Raw genomic sequence first — 13764 nt, 5'->3', positions numbered from 1 at the left:
ACCTATTGAAAATAAGACCTTGTGATATATTATATTGAATAATTCTTTAGGATAATTTTGGGATACTGTAATTTTGACAAAATACTCTATTACCATATATTATTGTAAATTTCTTCATTTTGTATTTCTGTCGTTATATATTAACCTACTGATGAAAAAACTTTGAGGAGGTCATTTGCATATAATTAGGCCCCTATGTGTTTTGTACATACAGTCGCTTGTCGCAGATTGTCGCAGGATTCTGGAGGCTAGAGAAAACTACAGGGGGAAGCTGGAGTGGAAACTTAAGCAGAACAACACGAGGGAGGTCTGGAGAGAAATGAGCACCATCACTGGATTCAGGTCAGCTGGCAATAGATGAGTTGAAAGCAGCATGGACCAAGCCAACGAACTCTAAGGCCTTTGACAGATGAGTTGATACTATGGCCCCTGCACCCCCTGATAATCCCACCATCAACCCTACTGCTGTCTGTCAACTTCTCCACCCCTTCCTCCTCCTTACAGCCTTCATCTCCCTATGATATCTCTCTCCACACCTCCTCCCCTGGTCTCCAGACTAACTACACACTACAACCAAATGACTCTAAAACTCCCCCATCCCCTATCTGTCACCTCTACAGTGAGCATCACAGCTGATCAGGTTGGGTGGCAGCTGGTAAGACTCCACTCTGGCAAGGCTGTAGGAGGTCCAGGGTGCTCAAAGCCTGTGCCCCCCAGCTAAGTGGAATACTTCACCATGTCTTCGGCATGAGCCTGAGTCTACAGAGAGTCCCTGTGATGTGGAATACATCCTGCCTTGTCCCTGTGGCTTCAAGGACTACAGACCTATGGCACTGACCATCCACATCATGAAGACCCTGGAGAGACTATTCTTGGAGCAGCTCTGGCCCTTGGTCAAACCACTCTTGGACCCCCTACAGTTTTCCCATCAGCCCAAATTTGTAATATCTGATTGGCAGACCATAGTATGTGAGCTTACAACACTGTGTGTTAGATAGCGTGGTCAGCAACACTGGACCCCACAGGGGACTGATTTTCTCCTTTCACCCTCTACACCACGGACTTCAGCTACTGCTCAGAGACCTGTCATCTCCAGAAATTCTTGGATGACTCAGCAATAGTTGGATGTATTAGTGAGGTTGTTCAGGATGAGTACAGGACTACTGTGGACAACTTTGTCACATGGTGTGAGTGGAACCATCTACAGCATGTGACAAATACCAAGGAACTGGTTGTGGACCTGAGGAGGACCAAGGTGCCATTGACCCCTGTTTCCATCCATGGGGGTAAGTGTGGACATTGTGGAGGACTGTAGGTATCTGCGGGTCCATATTGATAATAAACTGGACTGGAAAAGGAACACTAATGCCCTCTACGGTAAGGGACAGAGTTGTCTCTATTTAATGAGATGGCTGAGGTAATTCAACATCCACTGGACTATGCTCAGGATGTTTTATGAGTCTGTGGTGACCAGTGCTATCCTCTATGCTGTTGTGTGATGAGACAGCAGGCTGAGTGTAGCGGACGCCAAAAGCCTGAACAGACTGATCTGCAAAGCCAGTGATGCTGTGGGAGTGGAGCTGGACTCTCTGACAGTGACAGCCAGAGAGGAGGATGCTGTCCAACTTACATGTCATCTTGGACAATGGCTCCCATCCACTCCATGATATGGTGGTCAGCCACAGGAGTACATTCAGCACTAGAATGATCCCACCAAGATGCACCACCAAGAGCCACAGGAAATTATTCCTGCCTGTGGCCATCAAACGGTTCAACTCCTATTATTATCTTTCTGCATATTCTTTACTTTGATTGAGAGCAGCTGTTACACAATCAATTTCCCCTCTGGGATCAATGAAGTATTTCTGATTCTGATTCTAAGAAACACCACATTTTTATGGTTACAAAGGCTCTGTGTCACAATGCATCTTGGGGGAGCTGGAAGTAAACAAAAAAGGTCCATCAGTGGGGTGTGGATTGGTGAAATAATTCTTAAATGATGAACACATTAATAACCTAACCTGCAATGGACTCCATCAGCACAAATATTAAGTGCATCTCCCCCTTATGAGAGGATGCGTGTAGATTAACTACATGATTATTAAAATGTCTTGACTCCTGAAGGCCATCACATCTGTTTCCTCTGGAGATTATCCTCTGAACTGTCTGTTTATGACTAAAGATTTTAGTTCTGCTGCTTAAATGAACCATGATTTTTGCTACAGTGACATTACTACATGCATGAAAAGGAAACCCTTAAATGCCTGAAAGCACCCTAATCCTTAAAGCACAGTTTACATGCACTGTGAACCTGCTTATGGAGGTGCATATTATTATATTAATACTGAGCCCTGTATATAGCGGGTAAAACTCTGCAACATTTAGATCTAGGGTCCATCTTATGACTAAAAAAACACTTTCTGCTGCTGCAAGATTTGCCAGATTCTATTTATCTAAGAATATCAAATGCACCACTTCAGCCGGGAATAAGATTGGGCCTAATGCAGGAGAATCGCAGGAGGATGTTCATCGTCAAAGATTGTTTATTTCACCCACCCATCCCCTATTAATCAGAAGGATAGTCTGTATGTCCTGTCCTGTCCGATCAGAGGACTGAGATCCAAGCACCACATTATCCACACAGATGCACCACAGCACTCCTCCTCCTCTAGTTAAATAGACCATTTTGCTCATATACAGTCAAATGGAGTTGTTGCCATCATCTTGATTAGTGATCACTATCAAAGGCAAACTCCATGTGGAAAGATACGACTGTCAGTAGCTGTGGATTGTTTGTATCCATGGTGCCTCCAGCTGGTCAAGGGAAAAATCTGTGCACACAGCTTGTTAATCTGAGAGCATGGATTTACAAAACCATGTGCACGGATGGGAGGAACGAGAACCTCAGGGCCCTGATATCTTGATACCCTGATAACTGCTCACATGTGCCACCTGGTGGTTGTTGGTGCATACTGCAGCTAATGCCAACTCAGCTGGATGAAATAAAATTCCCCCTTCCTTTTCTGTTGTGTTGTAGCACATCTAAACTCACAGAAATGGTGTCATTCTGAAAGCAGAAACATCTGTAATTTCTGACCATGTTAAACATGTCAACTTGCATATATTTAGATTTTGGAGTTTCTGGATCTTTCTACTAGTGTGGCACAAGTGTACTTTAAGGCTATATCATTCCTCTGTGTAAGTGCTGCAGTACCAACACGCAGATACTCTCTTGTGATCAGGGAAAGCCATTTCCAATACAAACCATGTGTCACAAAGTCCACAGTATAATTTGGGTATACATACAGTATAATACACCTAATACAAAAAGTATAGAAATGTGTGTTTGGTAGATTTTTTCTTTGCTGTAACAATGCTTCTTGGCAATAAATCTTATACCATTAGCCGATTTATTCCCCTTTTGAATAGTGCCACATTTTTAAGTAACATGCATATGTGAGATGAGCAAATGAGCTGAGTATGAGGATTGTGCCCATGAAAAAATTGCCAAATCTTCTCTGCCAAACAGCATATTCTGCTATTGACTCTTGTTTGGTGGATTGGATGATTGAAGTCTGAAGAAACAAGACGTACTGGCAATTTAACAGTTTATTAATTTGACGAACAGGACCTCAGTAGCGTATGGAAGAACAATGCACAGCCACAACAGCCTGGCACCTCCTGAGTGTTGATCACTCTGGCACAAACAGCATGCCCAAGCTAATTCCTTTCCATTCCCAAATTCTGGAGGTAGTCTCTGAGTGCTGTCAAGTTAAAGTGCACATGTTGACGACACCAGTGCAAAAGGGCCCGATGGTGAAAGGCAGTCATGGTAGGCACTATTACAGCAAATAACTAATATACCAAACACAAATGTCCTTACTTTTGTGCCCAGTTTATTTGGCAGTGCTACAGCAGTCATCACACTGAATCCTATTCGGGACTGGACATTTTTACCTGCACACCAGCATAATTGTGGTACTGTACTCCCAAAGATCAGGAGAACTCTATTGTGAAATATGCGGATGACACCACCATCACTGGCCACATTATAACTTGAGGAAAGAAAGGAGGCAAAGACACACCCCTGTCTACATCAGTGGAGCAGGTGAACAGTTATAGGTTTCTTGGCTATCACTGAGAACTTATCAGGGTAATCACACATCACCACCCTGGTTAGAAAAGCAAAGAAAGACTCTACTTCCTATGCATATTCAGGAAGGCTAAATTTGTGATCATCTAAACATTCAGATGTACACAAGGCCTTGTAGAAATCTGTTATTGATCACCAGTGGGTCTGAAGTCACATCCCCTGGAGGTTTCTTGATGCTGCTGACTGCCTGTCTGACCTTTTTATTAAGATGACAAGCCAGTAGTTTACCACATTTTTCTCCTTGATCATAAGACTGTTTTAGCCACATTAAACTTTTTGTGACTTCTTTATTGACAGCTTATATCATTTGGCTCTTGCAATTTGCACTTCCTTTGTTTTTTTGTTGGTCATAATTGTTATACAAATCTTGTTCCAACTATTTAATTTGATGTTCAATTATTTCCATTTCCATACACTGTTGTTTGGCTTTGATTTTCTTAGAGTTGTAAACAAGTGTATTTATATACAAATGTATACATATTGTATGATCACTTATGACTATACTATCATACCAGCATTGTTTAATTTTTAATAGAAGTCCAAAGGAAACCAAAAAATGGTCAATTTGTGAGTGGGTGCCATGTATACTTGACAATTATAACATTTTCTGGGAACGCAGACACCTCTTTAAGGCAGATGGATTCTGCCTTAACAAGTCAGGAGTAAGGTTGTTAACCTTCAACATATTCTACTCAGTGCACCACACACCAGTTTCTCCTTCCAAGGACAACAGGCAAGGCAAACCAAAACAACTGATAAGACAGCCCTCGGAAGGAGAACTACTTGTGCCTGAGATAAGCTTCAAACAGACAAGACAGCTGTGCCAGGAGGAAGAGTCCTTGCTGTCATCTTCGCGCCCCAAGGAAGAGTGCCCCCCAGTTGCAACTAGAGAGAACGTCCACTCTCTACCAACCCCAACCAACTCTCTGCCCTCTCCAGTCAGCCTCAGCCTCTCCCCCTCTTCCCCCCTCCTGGATTTCACAAACGAGATGAAAAAGCATGTCAATGTTGGACTCACACCCCATCCAAATCCATCGCCAAAATGTCATTGTGCCCCTCCACCTCCTCTGAATCATCCTCAGTCTCTACAGTGAAAAAACAGCGGAGCACATCCTGTCCATGTAGACAGTACAATTAACGCTTACTGATATGTGCCGGGTCTAGGTTATGAAGTTGATATCACTATTGTCCAAGAAAAGTCAGGGCCCCTTGGAGTTCAGGCAGCCTCCTCAATTCCTGTGCTTACAGGTGATAGAAAAATTGTGAATTTGTTGAAAAATAGGAAATGCCTAACTAAATGTGCCAATCCATTCAATTTAGCTCCCATTCCTCGACAGCCACAAACTGTCGCAAAAAATTGCACACTTGTTGACACTGCAACTGTAGCTCCATTAAACATCAGGTCTCTGCCAGGAAAATCTTTTTTTAATGCATGATCTTATCATCGAACACAATCTTAATTTTATGTTTTTAACTGAAACTTGGTTAGACCAGGATAACAGTGCAGTTGTTCACATTGACTCAAGTCCTCCAAATTTCTCTTTCACAGGTGAGACTAGAATGCATAAAAAAGGAGAAGGTGTTAGTATTCTGCTTATTGAGTTACTCAAATGCAAGCAGATGTTTTATTGAAGTTTTACCTCTTTTAAATATGTTGCTCTTCAGGTAAACTCATCTTCTCGGGTTATATTCCTAAACATCTACAGGCCACCCAAATACTGTATGGATTTCTTTAAAGACATTGTTGAGTTACTGTCTCTTATCTGCACTGACTTTGATTGTGTGTTAATTGTTGGTTGACAAACCTGTAGACAGATGGACTGAAGAACTTTACTGTGTCCTCACTCAGCATGTGACGCAGCCCACACAACACGGGCCACATCCTAGACTTAGTTATCTCAAAGGGTCTGAACATTTTGAAGGTTCTGGTATCTGATGTTGCTCTCTCTGACCATTACTGTGTTTTCTTTGAGAGTGATATATCTGTGTACACAAAAGTTCAAACTGAGGTTGTCTGCAAGTGATACATCACTGAAAACTCTGGTGACACATTCATTAAGACCTTCTCTTCCACACCACTCCTCTCAATGTTCTCTGTCAATGACTTGTACATCATTTCAATTCCCAAATTACAAACGTCATGAATGCCTTTGCATGCACTAAAGTGAAGTTGTCTGGTTGTGCGGGTACCAGAGTGGTCTCTGGTAAGAAAAAAATCTCCTAGGGGAAACACCATGCTAGTCAAGATGGAAAAAAAGGAATGTCGAAAAGCTGAGCGCAGGTGGCAAAAAACATCTCCGGGTTCATTTTGACATTTATAAAAAGAGACTTTACATTTATAATTTAGAATTGAAAAAGTCAAGGCAGTCCTTCTTCTGAGATATTATCACCAAGAACAAAAATAATGCTTGCACCTTGTTTGCTACTGTCAACAGGCTAACAAACCCTCCTGTGCCAATAGCCTCTGAACATCTGTCTATCAGTGCCTGTGAGGAATTTGCATCATCCTTCATTGCCAAAATTCAGAACATTAGACAAGCGGTCAGTGCCACTGTAACAGGTACAGGAGATGTGTTGTTGTTTTGTCCATCTAAAACCAACTCTAATACCATGACACAATTTGATCCAATCAATGACAAAAACCTGCAGGACATTATACAGCATTTGTAATCTTCCTGCTGCAGCCATGATATTTTACCAGCAACGTTCTTCAAATAAGTTTCAGACTGCATGACTCCAGATCTGCTACAGATTTTCAACATGTCTCTTCTCTCAGGTGTCTTCCCCCAAGCCACTAAGACTGAAGTCATGAAACCACTCCTGAAGAAGAGAAATCTAGACACATGAGTAATGAATAATTATAGGCTCATTTCAAACTTGCCAATTTTAAATAAAATAATTGAAAAGGCTGTTTTTCAACAGCAGAACAATTACTTAATAATAAATGGCTGTTTTGATGTTTTCCAATCAGGATTTCAACCACATCACAGCACCGAGACGGCTCTGGTGAAGGTACTCAATGACATTCGTTTTAACACAGACAGCAGAAAAATCTCAGTCTTAGTATTACTGGATCTCAGTGCTGCGTTTGACACGGTCGCCTATAATATACTACTGGACCAACTGGAAAACTGGGTTGGACTCTCTCGTACAACACTAAATTGGCTTAAATCTTATCTAAATAAGAGAGATTACTTTGTGTCTATTGGTGATTACACATCTGAAAGGATGGAAATCACAAGCGGGGTCCCGCAGGGCTCCATTCTGGGGCCTCTACTATTCAACATTTACTTCCTCCCTCTAACTCAGATAATGGAAAACAATGAAATTTGTTAACATAGTTATGCAGATGACACACAAATGTATATAATCATATCACCAGGGGGCTATAATCCCATACAAATACTGAGTCGATGCATTGAACAAATCAATGATTTGATGTGTCAAAGTTTTAGTTAAACAAAGATAAGACTGAAATAATTGTTTTTGGATTCAAGGAAGAATGACTAAAAGTCTCTGCTTAGCTACAGTCTGTAGTGTTGGAAACTACTATCCAAGCTAGAAACCTTGGTGTAATTATGGACTCAGACCTGAATTTCAGCAGCCATATTAAGACAGTTGCAAAGTCAGCCTTCTATCACCTCAAGAATATATCCAGGATAAGAGGACTTATGTCTCAGTAGGATTTGGAGAAACTTGTTCACGCATTTATCTTTAGCAGACTTGACTACTGTAATGGTTTATTTACTGGACTCCCTAAAAACTCCATCAGACAGTTGCAGGTGATTCAGAACGCTGCTGCTTGAGTCCTAACAAGAACCAAAAAAATAGATCACATCACTCCAGTTCTTAGATCTTTATACTGGCTTCCTGTCTATCAAAGAATAGATTTCAAAATCCTACTGTTGGTTTATAAAGCCCTAAATGTTTCGGGCCAAAATACATTGTTGATCTGCTGCCACATTATGAACCATCCAGGCCTCTGAGATTGTCAGGTACCGGTCTGCTTTCAGTCCCCAGAGTCAGAACATGGAGCAGAAGCTTTCAGTTACTATGTGCCACATATCTGGAACAAACTCCCTGAAAATTGCAGGTCTGCTCCAACTCTCACCTCTTTTAAATCAAGACTTAAAACATTTCTTTTTGCCACTGCTTTTAACTGAAGCAATTCAAGTCTTTGAACTGCATTGTGACTTTTATTCTACAGTCTTGTTTCTTTTAAAGCTTTTGTATTTCAGCCTACTTGTTTTAATGTTTGTTTCTTAATGTTTTTACTTGTTTTTAAATGCAATTTTTACGTCACCTACTACAGGGTGGAGGTCCTGAGGCGTTAATCTCTGTATAGTGAGTGAGTATAGCGAGTATAGTCAAGGTTAGCTAAGCGATCTTTTGTGGGCACCAATGTGCAATTAAAATCACCACCAACAATGCACATACCTTGCATGGCAGACAGAGTGAGGAAGAGATTCTGAAAAAAACTTGGATTGTCATCATTTGGACCATAGATGCAAACCAATCAGCTTGTATGTGGATATGTTACCCTGAACAATGATATATCTTCTGTATTGATCACAAATGATATTAGCAGCTTGAAACAGTATAGATTTATGTATGAGCACACCTAGCATGATTATTGTATGGAGCACACAAAACCTGGCCACCTTTTTTGTGATCTATCAATTTCTGTTGCTCTTAGGTGTGTCTCCTGCAGGAAAACTATTAAGGGCCTACGTTGTCTGATTCTGTGTAACACCTGATTTGTTTTCTCTCAACATTCCAGTTGGTAATTTCTATTTTAGACATAATAGTGTTTTGGGTTTGTAAACAAGTTGTAGCTCTGTCCAGTTGGAGAAACCAAATAAGAAAACAAAGACACTGCTGTTAACAGCCCTGTTGACATAAAAAGGATCTCCCTTCCCCCTCGCCCTAAGCACCTCCTCAGCTGAGATGCTTTAAACTTGAACATTGTTCCCCCTGTTCCCAAAATTTCACTAACTAACTGAGGAGCACTGATCCACATATCTGTCATGACTCCTGTTTGTGTTGTCCTTTGTTTCTGGTTTTTGGGTTTTGATTCATGTCCTTTTTTTCTATGTCTTGTTGTGTTCTGTGTTTTGTTTTTCCATGTCTTGTGTCTCATGTTTTGATTTTTCCATGCCCTCATGTGTCCTTTAAGTTCTCCTGTGTTCTCCCCTCTGGCTCCCTCTGTCTGTTGTCTTGTTCCCTCCTGGTCTGTTCCTCTGTGCTCCTCCCCCTCATTATCACACCTGGCTTCCTTCCACCTCTCTCCTCACCTGTTCCTCGTCATGTCATTAGTGTCTGTGTATTTAGTCTCTGTGTTCCCCTCACTCCTTGTCCAGTCATTGTTTTCTGTTTTCTGTTTCCTCCATGCTCCTGTCCATGCTCCTGTCCATGCTCCTGTCCATGCTCCTGTCCAGTTTGGTATGTCTTGGTTTTGTGTTTTCCATGTTTGAGTTGAACTTTGATTTTTTGATTTGTACTTTGTCTAGCTGTTTTCTGTTGCTACTTTGTCTTGCCCTTTAAGTTGTTACTTTACCTGGCTGATTCGGTTGTTACTTTTTGTCCTGTTTTGTCTGCCTTAGTTTTTTGCATTTTGGCTTTTGCTTTATTAAAGCTCGCTTTTCGTTCCTCTTAATCTTTGCCTCCTGTGTGTACTGCATTTGGGTCCACCTTCCCCTTCCATAGTCTTCCCTTTTTAACCCAACCCTGACAATATCCTCCATCAATAGTTATTATTTTCACAGAATATTCAAAAGAAAATGATTAATAATAATAATAATAATAATAATAATAATAATAATAATAATAATAATAATAACAATAATAATAATACCACCTCCTTTTTCTGATGTTTTTATCATCCTGTAAAGAGCAACTTAACTTTAATAAAGAAATTAGCTGAAGATTTTGGAGTTTATCTTTACAATAATGGTAATGTCTCTATCAAACATGGAACTCAAGATGCGTGGGGTAATAAGACCGGCCCGTTTCACACTCTGTACAGATCGTTCGTTATTAATACGTGAGGAGCAGAGTTTGTCCTTTTGGCTGAATTTCACTGTGAAATTTCGCCGCTTCACGCAGTGAAGAAAAAAGGATCACATTTCCATCATGGACCATTCTCATCCCGTAGGGATTCAGTTGAAATCCCCAGAATATTTCCTTCTCAGTGAACAGCTTTCTGGCTGTGTTAAACTCTCTGGACCTGCGCATAGTTTCTGCTGAGAAGTCCTGTACAAAGGTTAGTTTAGCTCCATCGTGTAGGATATTGTTCTGTGATGAGAGACAGTAAACAGTCTGTTTATCCTGGAATTTCCAGAAGCAAACAAGAATGGCTCTGTGTTGGTTAGGCTTTGCTGGTGCCAAGGTGCGATGCACCCTTTCCTGTACTGGAATCTGAGCCCCAGCCATCTCCCAGATAAAACCATGCAATGGTCGTGTACCCTTAGCATGTTCCCGGAGACCAAACATGCGTAGGTTCTTCCTACTACTTCAATTCTCCAAGTTTTTGGCCTCCAGGTATGTCAGCTGTTTTACAGTTCAAGCAAATTCTGCCTGTAGCTTCTCAAGTTCTTCCTCTGCTGCAGCCACTCTGCCCTCTGCTCCATCAATGCATTCAGTATGTTCTGACATGTCCTGTTTAACTTCAGCTACCTTACACACTAACACGGTTATGGCATCGCTCACATCTGCAAGACTGTTGTGCTGTCTGGCTTTAGTCCAAACTCAGAGCAGAGCAATAGCTCTGTTAATACATCTGCTATGTCGGCCATCTTGCTGGTGTCCGCACCTTCAGGTCTTGAGGCCTGCTTTGAGTTGTGAGTGGCCGATTTATGAGCTCGGGTAAAAATGTTGCACTCCTTTTAGTATGAGATTTTGATATAATTGACCTGACACTGGAAACATGAATTCACAGCCACTATCTGGGGAACAAAGGGATTTTTGTGCATGGTTGACCGGAGCTCCTCCTCTAAGCTGCCATCATTATCGGGTCACGTGACCTCCTTCCACTAGTCTGTATTTGCAGGTCAGCTTTAGTTAACCCTATCCTAACCCTAACTTTACAACTTGTGCATTATTCAATGTAAAGAAATGTGTATACTAATTGTACATTAGACACTTGGTGGTGATGTTTAAGTCATGTGACCATGATGCAGTCTGTTTATAGCCTAACATTAACTTTTTATGTTTCAAAAATCACAAAAGTGGTGTTCATCTGTGAAGAATATCTTGCTGAACAAAACATGTGAGTATCATAAACTTGTGTTCGTCACAGAGACTATTTTCTCCAGTAATCCAATAATCTCACAGGCTTTTTGTGGAGGGAACCAAGGCAATGCTGACTTAAGGGTTAGCCTATAAACATAACCCGTCATCCTTACACCTCTGTATTTGTTACTACTAGCATAACAGGTATGAATTTTATACCCAACTGTTGAGTGGTCAACTTGCATTGTGTGTGTCAACAGCGAAGAAGAATCTGAGGAATTCAAAAACATATTTCTGGGTCTGCTGCATCAATTGTAATATTTACGAAAGTATTCAATAGTCTGCATAATTCAAGTGCTCAATCTTTGGTGACATGCACATTACTTAATGGACATGATGTAGCTAATCAGAGGCAGAGTAGTGCAAGGTAGTGTGATCTATATTAATGCCATTACAACAGTAGCAACTGTATGCTTACTGACTGGAATGTATTTATTTCATAATAAATATATAAACATTTATATTTATATAGCACCCATTACATAGTGCCTTCTGTACATAAGTCTCTGAAGTAAAGGCCCAACTGAAAACCAGGTGTTTGAGACAGTGCAGGAGAAGTGTTTTCTGCAGGAGAGAATAACTGACCTATGGGCTTTTTCACTTTGCAGATCTTTTACAAGCATACAATGCTACATGACAAAATAATACAGAGGAAAAAGAAACAAAAGCATAATATGTTCATTTTAGTCAGAGGAGTACTCTTGAAGATTGTGAACAAGGAAGACGTTTTACTGCAGAAAAGGTGATATGTGTTCTCTTGCAGATGCCAACACTGTTGCTAAATTATGTCAACGGGTTGGCATGGCAATCTTTTGGAATTTCTTTTACTTATAGGTTGGCATATGTGATCTTCTTCAATGTATGACAAGTTTAAGTCAGATGTTAAGATACCAGCTGTGTTCTAAAACAAGACCTGCAGTGCACCAGTGTAGTGTGATTTCATGGCAGAAAATTGTCTTGAAGTGGATAAAATATATTCATATAGTTTGATCCCTTCCAACCTCAAGGTCATCCAAAACTCTGCCAGTATTTTAGTTGATTTCAAGCTAATATTAATTATTGACAAAGCCCTGAGAGGCCTCAGACCATATTGTTTCACAGACTTTTCCCCCCCTTCCCCCCATTCCCAACCACAGAGCCACTACAGCACTAATTATGAAAGAATATAGTCATATTTTATATCAAATTAAGATGGGCTGCAACATGTAAAAAAAAAAAAAAAGTTTATATGACCCAAGCACAGCCCAAACACTACTCAGATAAATAACTAAAACATCAAACTTCGTGAATCACCCTAACCCTAACCCTAGAAAATTGCCTTGGGGCTTAAGGGGTTAAAAAAAAAACCATTTTTTTAGGGCCTGAGCAGTTCACAGACCTGCAAGGTCCCTATTGGAATTGTAAGGATTATTATTAGGTTTCTTGCTCGGAAATGATCACATTTTTGGAAGTCTGAACATTGCAGGAAACGTGTATAAATTAATCAACCTGTCAGATGTGGTGAAACATTTTAGAATCCATCATCGTCATGAATTTCCACCACTAGGTGGCGCTAATATCAAGGAAAGTGCGTTTTGGCTTCTAACTCCCATATGATTTATTGCACATTCAAAAATCTTATATCCGCGCGTTCCCTGAAGTGTGCTAAATCTTATGACATAAACCACGGCCATTTCCGCCAATCTTTTTTTTTTTTTTTTTTTTTTTTTGCAAATTAACAAAATGTTGTAAACCTACTTTTTCAAAGTCCTCCCAGATGATTTGTCCGATTTGCATCAAACTTTGAAAGCAGCATCTGTGGACCCTCCTGACAAATGTTTTTTTTTTTTTTTTCTCTTTTTTTTTTTTCCAAACAATACTCAAGTTATTAAATAACAACTTCCTGTAGGTTTTGGTCAAAACAGGAACTGTTGCAAATCTCCTCATTGGTGTGTCCGAATGACATGAAACTCAGGTTACTGCTTCCCCATCAATCAATCAATCAATCAATCAATCAGACATTATTTATAGAGCACTTTTCATACATCGTAATGGAACGCAAAGTGCTTTACAGAGTTAAAACAGCAGCAATTACTACACCGCCCCCCCCCCCCCCCCACACACACACACACACACACACACACACACACACACACACACACACACGGCTACTTAAAATACAATAAGTAAAATAAAAAATTGAGAAGTAAAAACTGGTAATAAATAAAACAGGACACTAACAACAGGTATTGTGGAACTGAGGAAACACTATCATATATATATATATATATATATATATATATATATATATATATATATATATATATATATATATATATATA

At 40.3% G+C, this 13764-nt stretch overlaps 1 protein-coding gene across 1 annotated transcript in view; it reads right to left on the bottom strand.

Annotated features, from left to right (window-relative positions):
• aldh1l1 (aldehyde dehydrogenase 1 family, member L1) overlaps positions 1 to 13764 on the bottom strand; it is a 70883-nt gene that overhangs the window by 46731 nt on the left and 10388 nt on the right. The window lies entirely within an intron of this gene.

The sequence above is a fragment of the Acanthopagrus latus genome, chromosome 6 (assembly GCF_904848185.1).
Source record: "Acanthopagrus latus isolate v.2019 chromosome 6, fAcaLat1.1, whole genome shotgun sequence".
Taxonomy (NCBI): Eukaryota; Metazoa; Chordata; class Actinopteri; order Spariformes; family Sparidae; genus Acanthopagrus; species Acanthopagrus latus.
The sequence above is the reverse complement of the archived record's forward strand: the minus strand, read 5'-3'. Positions and strand labels throughout refer to the sequence as shown.